At 43.2% G+C, this 14,726-nt stretch overlaps 1 protein-coding gene across 1 annotated transcript in view; it reads right to left on the bottom strand.

Moving 5' to 3' along the window:
* The window catches only part of LOC128697522 (alpha-ketoglutarate-dependent dioxygenase alkB homolog 4), a 159,759-nt gene that overhangs the window by 54,004 nt on the left and 91,029 nt on the right, over positions 1-14,726 (bottom strand). The window lies entirely within an intron of this gene.

Here is a 14,726-nt window from a genome sequence, read left to right as displayed (position 1 = left end):
CGAGTACTGTGCCTTGTGGAACAGAGCTTTTCACCGTAGCTGCCTCGGACTTTACTCTGTTGACGACTACTCTCTGTGTTCTGTTAGTGAGGAAATTATAGATCCATCGACCGACTTTTCCTGTTATTCCTTTAGCACGCATTTTGTGCGCTATTACGCCATGGTCACACTTGTCGAAGGCTTTTGCAAAGTCTGTATATATTACATCTGCATTCTTTTTGTCTTCTAGTGCATTTAGGACCTTGTCGTAGTGGTCCAATAGTTGAGACAGACAGGAGCGACCTGTTCTAAACCCATGTTGCCCTGGGTTGTGTAACTGATGGGTTTCTAGATGCGTGGTGATCTTGCTTCTTAGGACCCTTTCAAAGATTTTTATGATATGGGATGTTAGTGCTATTGGTCTGTAGTTCTTTGCTGTTGCTTTACTGCCCCCTTTGTGGAGTGGGGCTATGTCTGTTGTTTTTAGTAACTGTGGGACGACCCCCGTGTCCATGCTCCCTCTCCATAGGATGGAAAAGGCTCGTGATAGGGGCTTCTTGCAGTTCTTGATGAACACAGAGTTCCATGAGTCTGGCCCTGGGGCAGAGTGCATGGGCATGTCATTTATCGCCTGTTCGAAGTCATTTGGCGTCAGGATAACATCGGATAGGCTTGTGTTAATCAAATTTTGTGGCTCTCTCATAAAAAATTCATTTTGATCTTCGACTCTCAGTCTGGTTAGCGGCTTGCTAAAAACTGAGTCATATTGGGACTTGAGTAGCTCACTCATTTCCTTGTTGTCATCTGTGTAGGACCCATCTTGTTTAAGTAGGGGCCCAATACTGGACGTTGTTCTCGATTTTGATTTGGCATAGGAGAAGAAATACTTTGGGTTTCTTTCGATTTCATTTATGGCTTTTAGTTCTTCCCGCGATTCCTGACTCCTAAAGGATTCTTTTAGCTTAAGTTCGATGCTTGCTATTTCTCTGACCAGTGTCTCCCTACGCATTTCAGATATATTGACCTCTTTTAGCCGCTCTGTTATTCTTTTCCGTCGCCTGTAAAGGGAGCGCCTGTCTCTTTCTGTTTTACATCTACTCCTCCTTTTTCTTAGAGGAATAAGCCTTGTGCATACATCGAGTGCTACCGAGTTAATCTGTTCTAGGCATAAGTTGGGGTCTGTGTTGCTTAGTATATCTTCCCAGCTTATATCGGTTAGGACTTGGTTTACTTGGTCCCACTTTATGTTTTTGTTATTGAAGTTGAATTTGGTGAATGCTCCCTCGTGACTAATCTCCTTATGTCGGTCTGGGGCTCCGCGCATACATGACTGAACCTCAATTATGTTGTGATCTGAGTATATTGTTTTTGATACCGTCAGCGTGCCTTGTTGTGCTCCCGGCTTTCTGGTGTTTTCACGGTCGCTCTTACGTGCTAGAACTTTAATTTGTGTCATCAATCCTATACGATACATCCCTCTAGCGCCTGGAACCAATCTTGGGCGGAAAACATTATATACTGAGTCAAAAAAGGAGAATTAGTGTGCATTACCTAGCAGAGTTTACTGCCAGAGGGGAATCATAGGCCTGTTTCCCGTGTGAAAAAAATAATAATAATTGAACGTTGTGTCAGAGGAAAGAAAGTCTCCCTGAAAGCATTGAGTATACATAGTGTATAGTGTATACTACAGTGGCTCCCTAGTATATTGATGATAAAGGCTAAAGTGTCATTTGAAAACAGGTGAATTTGTAAATGAAGTGATAAGCCTATAGAGGCAGGTGCCAGAAGTCGCCAGAAACTTACCACAGGTCAGCTGTTTTTAATAATCTTCCTGGCCTGCTAGTGTACTCGCATATAATCTAGTGATACCAGTGAATAGCAGAATACAGTGTTGTAGTAGCAACTAACCAGTATTATAATGGTACTTAGTGGAGTGGAGTGACTTTCATTAGTTTCTTTTTCTTGAAATACGAGACGTTACTGTGAATTTCATATAACCTGTAGTTACCAGCGGTCGCAATATACACAACGAGAAGCAATTATTACTACAGAAAAAGCGTCCTTCCTCCAAAATTTGCACCAGTCAACTATAGTGATAATATAGCATTTATTGTGGTGGAGACGGAAAAACAAAAATAGAAAAGCCAGATACAGCGATTGATAAACAAAGAGGTCGACTGTACGTCATTGTAGGAGCTGCCAGATATCACCGGCTCTTCAACACGCAAGTTATACTTTTGTATCAGTCAAATCACATATTACTCGGGTAGATAATTTCCAGTAGATCCTTCATGTGTTAGCTCAAATCACCGACCAGTATGTTTTAAATAAGTGACCCACTGATCAGAGCAGATCGACTGGTCCGAACCCTTGACTGGTCCGAACCCTTGACTGGTCCGAACCCGGGACTGGTTTCAAACAGTTTCGTTGGACAATAAAGCAGACTGTAAACGGATGGGGTTGTAGGCGCCCTTATAAACACAAACATTAAAAATCAGGAACGTGACGGTAAGCTGTCCAATATACAAAAAGAGTTAGAAACAGAAATACAAATAGCTAGAGCTTCATTTAAGGTTATTAATATAATATTCAAGAGGTTGCTAGTAGAATTGCAGTAAATCAACCATTCAAATCATTATGAAGCTGTGTGTAGTCTGTGGTCAGTCAAACAAACGGGCTACCACATGGATAAATTGTCATTTTTGTGGAAATTGGTGTCACGCTCCTTGTGCAGATATCCCAGAACTAGCTACAAGCAGTATTAAAACAGAGAAGTGTTTTTGGGTATGCCCAAATGAGGAAAATCTGTGGACTAAAATCACAAGGGTATTAAAAGAGGATAACATCAAAGCTGCTTTCATAGAAAACCTGGAAGCTTTCTACAACAGATGGGAACATAAAAAGTCCGGGCTGAATGGTACTGCCCTTGATACTGGCCATGTAGTCACAAACTGTAAGGCTGGAGGTGATGTCCTGGTAGTCAGTAAATGTGGGGCTGATAGTGCTGTCCTGGGAGACAGTAATGGTGAAGCTGGAGGTGCTGTCCTGGGAGACAGAAATGGTGAAGTTGGAGATATTGTCCTGGGAGACAGTAATGGTGAAGCTGGAGATTTTGTCCAGGTAGTCGGGAATTATACGCAGGAAGGAATACATATAAATGACCTCATAGAGGACAGGAGCCATAGTAGGGAAACAAGTGTAGTCAAAGATAAGATAAAACCAATATTGCAAACCAGAAATACCGCAGGAAATAGCAAACAAGAGGACTCCAATAGCAATAGTGAGGATAAATTACCAAAAACAACTGGTGGGAGCTCCATTGTTGGTGCTAAGGAGGATAGGAATAAGACAGGGAAACATGCACCAACAGGGAATACAGTCACAGAAACCCAAGGCAAACGGAAACCAAGCCTGTGCACATACTATGCACTTGGTATCTGCTGGCATGGGAAATCTGGAAAAACAGATGGGACATGCAACTATGACCACCCTAGAAAATGTCATGCCCATATGACAACAGGAAAATGCAAACTCCCTTCCTGTAAGCTTTTTCACCCTGAAATGTGTACCTCTTCAGTACAGGAAAGACTGTGCTATAACTTAAATTGCCAGGCATACCATCTAAAGGGGACAAAAAGATACAAAACATCCAGGCCATGGGAAAACCTGGGTAGCCACAGCCACTCAAGAGGGAGAGGTTTTTTAGTGCCAGGAAGGAAAAAAAACTGGCAGGAAATGGCAGAAATCGTACACCAAATCCAGTCATTCCTGGAGTGGAACCACAGTCGATGGCCTCCACTCCAAACCAACAGATACAGATACTAATGCCGGAAAAAAAATCCCCCCCCAGTACCAACAATACCACCAGTCCGATAACATTCTTCTTTGCAAATATACAGGGTCTAAAGCCAGCAATAAACAACAAAATACCTTTCATCCGTGGACTGCTTGCAGAGGCAAAGGCAATGTTCGCGGCTTTCACTGAGACCCACATAAAGGATCACTTGGACAACGAAATATGGATCCCAGGTTACAACCTATACAGATGTGACAGAGTGAACAGGCAAAAGGGGGGGGTTGGCCTGTACATTGCAGAGTCACTTGTTTGCACAGAACTGCTTAATGCCTCAAATGACGTAGTGGAAGTTTTAGCAGTAAAGGTCGAGAACCAAAACCTAGTCATTGTGGTAGTCTACAAGCCTCCGGATGCAACATCCCAGCAATTCCAGGAACAGCTGTTAAAAATTGACCACTGTCTGGAAAATCTTCCAGCTCCTGCACCCAACATCTTGCTCCTGGGGGATTTCAACTTAAGGCACCTAAAATGGAGGAATATAGCAAATAATATTGTTGCAGTAATAACACCAGGAGGCAGCTCTGATGAAAACTCACACTCACACGAGCTTTTAAATCTCTGCACAAAATTCAATTTAAACCAGCAAATAATAGAGCCTACTAGACTGGAGAATACACTAGACCTCATCTTCACTAACAATGATGATCTGATAAGAAATGTCACCATATCAAAAACAATATACTCAGATCACAACATAATTGAGGTTCAGACATGTATGCGTGGAGCCCCAGACCGACAAAATGAGACTAGTCACGAGGGAGCATTCACCAAATTCAACTTCAATAACAAAAACATAAAGTGGGACCAAGTAAACCAAGTCCTAACCGATATAAGCTGGGAAGATATACTAAGCAACACAGACCCAAACTTATGCCTAGAACAGATTAACTCGGTGGCACTCGATGTATGCACAAGGCTTATTCCTCTAAGAAAAAGGAGGAGTAGATGTAAAATAGAAAGAGACAGGCGCTCCCTTTACAGGCGACGGAAAAGAATAACAGAGCGGCTAAAAGAGGTCAATATATCAGAAATGCGCAGGGAGACACTGGTCAGAGAAATAGCAAGCATCGAACTTAAGCTAAAAGAATCCTTTAGGAGTCAGGAATCGCGGGAAGAACTAAAAGCCATAAATGAAATCGAAAGAAACCCAAAGTATTTCTTCTCCTATGCCAAATCAAAATCGAGAACAACGTCCAGTATTGGGCCCCTACTTAAACAAGATGGGTCCTACACAGATGACAGCAAGGAAATGAGTGAGCTACTCAAGTCCCAATATGACTCAGTTTTTAGCAAGCCGCTAACCAGACTGAGAGTCGAAGATCAAAATGAATTTTTTATGAGAGAGCCACAAAATTTGATTAACACAAGCCTATCCGATGTTATCCTGACGCCAAATGACTTCGAACAGGCGATAAATGACATGCCCATGCACTCTGCCCCAGGGCCAGACTCATGGAACTCTGTGTTCATCAAGAACTGCAAGAAGCCCCTATCACGAGCCTTTTCCATCCTATGGAGAGGGAGCATGGACACGGGGGTCGTCCCTCAGTTACTAAAAACAACAGACATAGCCCCACTCCACAAAGGGGGCAGTAAAGCAACAGCAAAGAACTACAGACCAATAGCACTAACATCCCATATCATAAAAATCTTTGAAAGGGTCCTAAGAAGCAAGATCACCACCCATCTAGAAACCCATCAGTTACACAACCCAGGGCAACATGGGTTTAGAACAGGTCGCTCCTGTCTGTCTCAACTACTGGATCACTACGACAAGGTCCTAAATGCACTAGAAGACAAAAAGAATGCAGATGTAATATATACAGACTTTGCAAAAGCCTTCGACAAGTGTGACCATGGCGTAATAGCGCACAAAATGCGCGCTAAAGGAATAACAGGAAAAGTTGGTCGATGGATCTATAATTTCCTCACTAACAGAACACAGAGAGTAGTCGTCAACAGAGTAAAGTCCGAGGCAGCTACGGTGAAAAGCTCTGTTCCACAAGGCACAGTACTAGCTCCCATCTTGTTCCTCATCCTCATATCCGACATAGACAAGGATGTCAGCCACAGCACCGTGTCTTCCTTTGCAGATGACACCCGAATCTGCATGACAGTGTCTTCCATTGCAGACACTGCAAGGCTCCAGGCGGACATCAACCAAATCTTTCAGTGGGCTGCAGAAAACAATATGAAGTTCAACGATGAGAAATTTCAATTACTCAGATATGGTAAACATGAGGAAATTAAATCTTCATCAGAGTACAAAACAAATTCTGGCCACAAAATAGAGCGAAACACCAACGTCAAAGACCTGGGAGTGATTATGTCGGAGGATCTCACCTTCAAGGACCATAACATTGTATCAATCGCATCTGCTAGAAAAATGACAGGATGGATAATGAGAACCTTCAAAACTAGGGAGGCCAAGCCCATGATGACACTCTTCAGGTCACTTGTTCTATCTAGGCTGGAATATTGCTGCACTCTAACAGCACCTTTCAAGGCAGGTGAAATTGCCGACCTAGAAAATGTACAGAGAACTTTCACGGCGCGCATAACGGAGATAAAACACCTCAATTACTGGGAGCGCTTGAGGTTTCTAAACCTGTATTCCCTGGAACGCAGGAGGGATAGATACATGATTATATACACCTGGAAAATCCTAGAGGGACTAGTACCGAACTTGCACACGAAAATCACTCACTACGAAAGCAAAAGACTTGGCAGACGATGCACCATCCCCCCAATGAAAAGCAGGGGTGTCACTAGCACGTTAAGAGACCATACAATAAGTGTCAGGGGACCGAGACTGTTCAACTGCCTCCCAGCACACATAAGGGGGATTACCAACAGACCCCTGGCAGTCTTCAAGCTGGCACTGGACAAGCACCTAAAGTCAGTTCCTGATCAGCCGGGCTGTGGCTCGTACGTTGGTTTGCGTGCAGCCAGCAGCAACAGCCTGGTTGATCAGGCGCTGATCCACCAGGAGGCCTGGTCACAGACCGGGCCGCGGGGGCGTTGACCCCCGAAACTCTCTCCAGGTAAACTCCAGGTAATTTCTTATCAGATCATCATTGTTAGTGAAGATGAGGTCTAGTAGGCTCTATTATTTGCTGGTTTAAATTGAATTTTGTGCAGAGATTTAAAAGCTCGCGTGAGTGTGAGTTTTCATCAGAGCTGCCTCCTGGTGTTATTTCTGCAACAATATTATTTGCTATATTCCTCCATTTTAGGTGCCTTAAGTTGAAATCCCCCAGGAGCAAGATGTTGGGTGCAGGAGCTGGAAGGTTTTCCAGACAGTGGTCAATTTTTAACAGCTGTTCCTGGAATTGCTGGGATGTTGCATCCGGAGGCTTGTAGACTATCACAATGACTAGGTTTTGGTTCTCGACCTTTACTGCTACAACTTCCACTACATCATTTGAGGCATTTAGCAGTTCTGTGCAAACAAGTGACTCTGCAATGTACAGGCCAACCCCCCCCCTTTTGCCTGTTCACTCTGTCACATCTGTATAGGTTGTAACCTGGGATCCATATTTCGTTGTCCAAGTGATCCTTTATGTGGGTCTCAGTGAAAGCCGCGAACATTGCCTTTGCCTCTGCAAGCAGTCCACGGATGAAAGGTATTTTGTTGTTTGTTGCTGGCTTTAGACCCTGTATATTTGCAAAGAAGAATGTTATCGGACTGGTGGTATTGTTGGTACTGGGGGGGGATTTTTTTTCCGGCATTAGTATCTGTATCTGTTGGTTTGGAGTGGAGGCCATCGACTGTGGTTCCACTCCAGGAATGACTGGATTTGGTGGTCCGAACCCTGGACTGGTTTCAAACGGTTTCGTTGTGCACCACCTAGCAGGTTATTAATAGAATATTCAAGAGGTTGCTAGTAGAATTGCAGTAAATCAACCATTCAAATCATTATGAAGCTGTGTGTAGTCTGTGGTCAGTCAAACAAACGGGCTTCCACATGCATAAATTGTCATTTCTGTGGAAATTGGTGTCACGCCCCTTGTGCAGATATCCAAGAACTAGCTACAAGCAGTATTAAAACAGGGAAGTGTTTTTGGGTATGCCCAAATGAGATAAATCTGTGGACTAAAATCACAAGGGTATTAAAAGAGGTCAACATCAAAGCTGCTTTCATAGAAAACCTGGAAGCTTTCTACAACAGATGGGAACATAAAAAGTCCGGGCTGAATGGTACTGCCCTTGATACTGGCCATGTAGTCACAAACTGTAAGGCTGGAGATGATGTCCTGGTAGTCAGTAAATGGGGGGCTGATAGTGCTGTCCTGGGAGACAGTAATGGGGAAGCTGGAGGTGCTGTCCTGGGAGACAGTAATGGTGAAGCTGGAGGTGCTGTCCTGGGAGACAGTAATGGTGAAGCTGGAGATGCTGTCCTGGGAGACAGTAATGGGGAAGCTGGAGATGCTGTCCTGGGAGACAGTAATGGTGAAGCTGGAGATTTTGTCCAGGTAGTCGGGAATTATACGCAAGAAGGAATACATATGAATGACCGCATAGGGGACAGGAGCCATAGTAGGGAAACAAGTGTAGTCAAAGATAAGATAAAACCAATATTGCAAACTAGAAATACCGCAGGAAATAGCAAACAAGAGGACTCCACTAGCAATAGTGAGGATATATTACCAAAAACAAATGGTGGGAGCTCCATTGTTGGTGCTAGGGAGGATAGAAGTAAGACAGGGAAACATGCACCAACAGGGAATACAGTCACAGAAACCCAAGGCAAACGGAAACCAAGCCTGTGCACATACTATGCACTCGGTATCTGCTGGCATGGGAAATCTGGAAAAACAGATGGGACGTGCAACTATGACCACCCTAGGAAATGCCATGCCCATATGACAACAGGAAAATGCAAACTCCCTTCCTGTAAGCTTTTTCACCCTGAACTGTGTACCTCTTCAGTACAGGAAAGACTGTGCTATAACTTAAATTGCCAGGCATACCATCTAAAGGGGACAAAAAGATACAAAACATCCAGGCCATGGGAAAACCTGGGTAGCCACAGCCACTCAAGAGGGAGAGGTTTTTTAGTGCCAGGAAGGAAAAAAAACTGGCAGGAAATGGCAGAAATCGTACACCAAATCCAGTCATTCCTGGAGTGGAACCACAGTCGATAGCCTCCACTCCAAACCAACAGATACAGATACTAATGCCGGAAAAAAAATCCCCCCCCAGTACCAACAATACCACCAGTCCGATAACATTCTTCTTTGCAAATATACAGGGTCTAAAGCCAGCAACAAACAACAAAATACCTTTCATCCGTGGACTGCTTGCAGAGGCAAAGGCAATGTTCGCGGCTTTCACTGAGACCCACATAAAGGATCACTTGGACAACGAAATATGGATCCCAGGTTACAACCTATACAGATGTGACAGAGTGAACAGGCAAAAGGGGGGGGTTGGCCTGTACATTGCAGAGTCACTTGTTTGCACAGAACTGCTAAATGCCTCAAATGATGTAGTGGAAGTTTTAGCAGTAAAGGTCGAGAACCAAAACCTAGTCATTATGATAGTCTACAAGCCTCCGGATGCAACATCCCAGCAATTCCAGGAACAGCTGTTAAAAATTGACCACCGTCTGGAAAACCTTCCAGCTCCTGCACGCAACATCTTGCTCCTGGGGGATTTCAACTTAAGGCACCTAAAATGGAGGAATATAGCAAATAATATTGTTGCAGTAATAACACCAGGAGGCAGCTCTGATGAAAACTCACACTCACGCGAGCTTTTAAATCTCTGCACAAAATTCAATTTAAACCAGCAAATAATAGAGCCTACTAGACTGGAGAATACACTAGACCTCATCTTCACTAACAATGATGATCTGATAAGAAATATCACCATATCAAAAACAATATACTCAGATCACAACATAATTGAGGTTCAGTCATGTTTGCGCGGAGCCCCAGACCGACATAATGAGATTAGTCACGAGGGAGCATTCACCAAATTCAACTTCAATAACAAAAACATAAAGTGGGACCAAGTAAACCAAGTCCTAACCGATATAAGCTGGGAAGATATACTAAGCAACACAGACCCCAACTTATGCCTAGAACAGATTAACTCGGTAGCACTCGATGTATGCACAAGGCTTATTCCTCTAAGAAAAAGGAGGAGTAGATGTAAAACAGAAAGAGACAGGCGCTCCCTTTACAGGCGACGGAAAAGAATAACAGAGCGGCTAAAAGAGGTCAATATATCTGAAATGCGTAGGGAGACACTGGTCAGAGAAATAGCAAGCATCGAACTTAAGCTAAAAGAATCCTTTAGGAGTCAGGAATCGCGGGAAGAACTAAAAGCCATAAATGAAATCGAAAGAAACCCAAAGTATTTCTTCTCCTATGCCAAATCAAAATCGAGAACAACGTCCAGTATTGGGCCCCTACTTAAACAAGATGGGTCCTACACAGATGACAACAAGGAAATGAGTGAGCTACTCAAGTCCCAATATGACTCAGTTTTTAGCAAGCCGCTAACCAGACTGAGAGTCGAAGATCAAAATGAATTTTTTATGAGAGAGCCACAAAATTTGATTAACACAAGCCTATCCGATGTTATCCTGACGCCAAATGACTTCGAACAGGCGATAAATGACATGCCCATGCACTCTGCCCCAGGGCCAGACTCATGGAACTCTGTGTTCATCAAGAACTGCAAGAAGCCCCTATCACGAGCCTTTTCCATCCTATGGAGAGGGAGCATGGACACGGGGGTCGTCCCACAGTTACTAAAAACAACAGACATAGCCCCACTCCACAAAGGGGGCAGTAAAGCAACAGCAAAGAACTACAGACCAATAGCACTAACATCCCATATCATAAAAATCTTTGAAAGGGTCCTAAGAAGCAAGATCACCACGCATCTAGAAACCCATCAGTTACACAACCCAGGGCAACATGGGTTTAGAACAGGTCGCTCCTGTCTGTCTCAACTATTGGACCACTACGACAAGGTCCTAAATGCACTAGAAGACAAAAAGAATGCAGATGTAATATATACAGACTTTGCAAAAGCCTTCGACAAGTGTGACCATGGCGTAATAGCGCACAAAATGCGTGCTAAAGGAATAACAGGAAAAGTCGGTCGATGGATCTATAATTTCCTCACTAACAGAACACAGAGAGTAGTCGTCAACAGAGTAAAGTCCGAGGCAGCTACGGTGAAAAGCTCTGTTCCACAAGGCACAGTACTCGCTCCCATCTTGTTCCTCATCCTTATATCCGACATAGACAAGGATGTCAGCCACAGCACCGTGTCTTCCTTTGCAGATGACACCCGAATCTGCATGACAGTGTCTTCCATTGCAGACACTGCAAAGCTCCAGGCAGACATCAACCAAATCTTTCAGTGGGCTGCAGAAAACAATATGAAGTTCAACGATGAGAAATTTCAATTACTCAGATATGGTAAACATGAGGAAATTAAATCTTCATCAGAGTACAAAACAAATTCTGGCCACAAAATAGAGCGAAACACCAACGTCAAAGACCTGGGAGTGATCATGTCGGAGGATCTCACCTTCAAGGACCATAACACTGTATCAATCGCATCTGCTAGAAAAATGACAGGATGGATAATGAGAACCTTCAAAACTAGGGAGGCCAAGCCCATGATGACACTCTTCAGGTCACTTGTTCTATCTAGGCTGGAATATTGCTGCACACTAACAGCACCTTTCAAGGCAGGTGAAATTGCCGACCTAGAAAATGTACAGAGAACTTTCACGGCGCGCATAACGGAGATAAAACACCTCAATTATTGGGAGCGCTTGAGGTTCCTAAACCTGTATTCCCTGGAACGCAGGAGGGAGAGATACATGATTATATACACCTGGAAAATCCTAGAGGGACTAGTACCGAACTTGCACACGAAAATCACCCACTACGAAAGCAAAAGACTTGGCAGACGATGCACCATCCCCCCAATGAAAAGCAGGGGTGTCACTAGCACGTTAAGAGACCATACAATAAGTGTCAGGGGCCCGAGACTGTTCAACTGCCTCCCAGCACACATAAGGGGGATTACCAACAGACCCCTGGCAGTCTTCAAGCTGGCACTGGACAAGCACCTAAAGTCAGTTCCGGATCAGCCGGGCTGTGGCTCGTATGTTGGTTTGCGTGCAGCCAGCAGCAACAGCCTGGTTGATCAGGCTCTGATCCACCAGGAGGCCTGGTCTCAGACCGGGCCGCGGGGGCGTTGACCCCCGGAACTCTCTCCAGGTAAACTCCAGGTCCAGGTAAACATCCCAATGGAAATAAGTCACTCTGACGTCTTTTGAGTTTCCTAGGTAATTTACACTATGTATGATAATTGTAACAGTATTACCTGCCTTCCTACTGTCAGAGGTTGAGGGAGCCATCGATGTAGAGACTGTGTGATAGTATATTTTGATCTAAAGTTTTGTATGTGTTCTAAAGCACTGATTTTAAAAAGTAATCGAATTTTATTATTATTATAATCAAGGGGAAGCACTAAACCCATAGGATTATACAGCGCCTGGGGGGGGGGGGGATGTGGAAGGCATTCAGGCTTAATTCGGGGAACTGGAGTGCAGATCCAATTCCTTAAATCAAGAGCCCCTCACCAACATCAAGGAACCTTCCCTGAGGGATAAAAAAAAAAAAAAAAAAAAAAAAAAAAAAAAAAAAAAAAAAAAAAAAAATCGAAGCTGCTGACTGTACATGATTGGTCTAAAATTGTTATCTGCCATGGTGGTTGGAAATGCTGTTATTTTCTAGCAAGATACAGTTCATGTAGTCCAAACATTTTATTTGTGTGGTTATTATTTGAATCCATCTTGATTCATTTGTCCCATGAATTATATGTCCTAGTAATTCAATATTATTATTTTATAATCAAGGGGGAAGCGCTAAACCCAGAGGATTATACAGCGCCTGGGGGGGGGGATGTGGAAGGCATTCAGGCTTAATTTGGGGAACTGGAGCACAGATCCAATTCCCTAAATCAAGAGCCCCTCACCAACATCAAGGAACCTTCCTTGAGGGGATAATTCTATAGAGACAACATTTTTGTTTTGATCACCCGGCAGCAGTTTCAGTCAAGTATTGTATCAACGACACTAGGAACAAACATCATTTATACAGATTGAAACCCAACTATGACCAATGATATAATTTTTTTAGTGGTATTAATAAATCAAGGGTTTGAAATTGTATTCCTTACTGTACTGTGTACAACAACTATGTGACATAATTTTAAAATACGAAATGACTAATATTCCTTTCTAGTGATGAAACAATGCTCAGTGGTGTCCGATAGACCCATTATGACCTCTGTGGTTTGATAGACCTATTATGACCTCTGGGGTCTGATAGACCCATTATGACCTCTGGGGTCTGATAGACCCATTATGACCTCTGTGGTTTGATAGACCTATTATGACCTCTGGGGTCTGATAGACCCATTATGACCTCTGGGGTCTGATAGACCCATTATGACCTCTGTGGTTTGATAAACCTATTATGACCTCTGGGGTCTGATAGACCCATTATGACCTCTGGGGTCTGATAGACCCATTGTGACCTCTGTAATCCTTTTCTTTGCGCTGCCGGTCACAGGCTGAGATGTAGGTGCATAATAAATTAACCTCACAGTTAACTAGTTAAAATCAGGACGGTAATTATAAAGGGAACAAAGTTTCCCCCGAAAAAGAAACCAAATCAAAAAGTTCCCAGTTAAGTGGTGGGGACAACCTTGCCTAAATCCTGGCAGAACCAGACTCATGTACACACACACAGAACCATACAAAGCTTTAAGACGAGGTATGATAAAGCTCAGGGAGCAGAGTGGATCTAGTAGCGATCAGTGAAGAGGCGGGGACAGGAGCTGAGTCTCGACCCCTGCAACCACAATTAGGTGAGTACAGAGCAGTTCCAGTGTGCACAAATTATCAAATGACAGTACTGCTGTGTCTATCAGCAAATACTAAGGCAACAATTCTTTGGCTTCTATCCAATGAATAATCATTGGTAATAGATTTTTTAACGATGATAAATTATATAAGTCTATTGTATTCCCCACAAAATATTAGTGAAGCTTGGAAAATATTTTATCTGTACATTGCTTGACCATAGTAAGGAAAAATTGAGAGGAGACTCAGGAAAACAATGACCGTTCATAAATAAAGATGTATTTGCAACAAATATATAAAAAAGTTACTTTCTACATACACGATATGAATTCGGCTTAGTACATGGTGAGTAAAAATTCTCAACATATTTTTGGACCATGAGAACCGTATGAACGAAGCTTGGCTCCCTGGACTGAGGTGGACCAGGCCAGGACCGGTTCAGGAGTCACTAATCAGTTTTTTTCATTTAATTCATGCTATTAGCTATAGTTATGCTATACTACCATACTACCTTTGTCAGACAATTTTCTGACTCCTGGATGTTGTGCATACTAGGACTGGTATAATAGATGTCTTCAGTCCTAGGAGCCATAATTATGTCGGGAGTGGGATTTCTGAAGTCTCAGTGAGGCAGTAACACCAGAGGTGGTCACATACGGTTTCCTGAATGTCATATACAGCTTTTCTAGAATTATTTATTTCCGACAAGTTATTGATTTCGAGTGTGATGTCTATATATTGTTACACGATACAATGTGAACTGCGTAAAGTATGAGGGTGAGACTTATCCCTGCTGGTTAGCTTAATACGTTGATTAGATGAATTTAAATTACAGACGTCTTAAACCTCAGCTACAGAGTGTAGCACTGTATGACCCTCCGGGTTTAGCTTTCACAAGTCATCATATGGAAACTAATACCCGCATTTTTTCAGCAATTCAAGTAAATTAAGACGTACAGAGCCCAAATCTAATTCAAAGAGAT

This window comes from Cherax quadricarinatus, chromosome 44 (genome assembly GCF_038502225.1).
Source record: "Cherax quadricarinatus isolate ZL_2023a chromosome 44, ASM3850222v1, whole genome shotgun sequence".
Taxonomy (NCBI): domain Eukaryota; kingdom Metazoa; phylum Arthropoda; class Malacostraca; order Decapoda; family Parastacidae; genus Cherax; species Cherax quadricarinatus.
The sequence above is the reverse complement of the archived record's forward strand: the minus strand, read 5'-3'. Positions and strand labels throughout refer to the sequence as shown.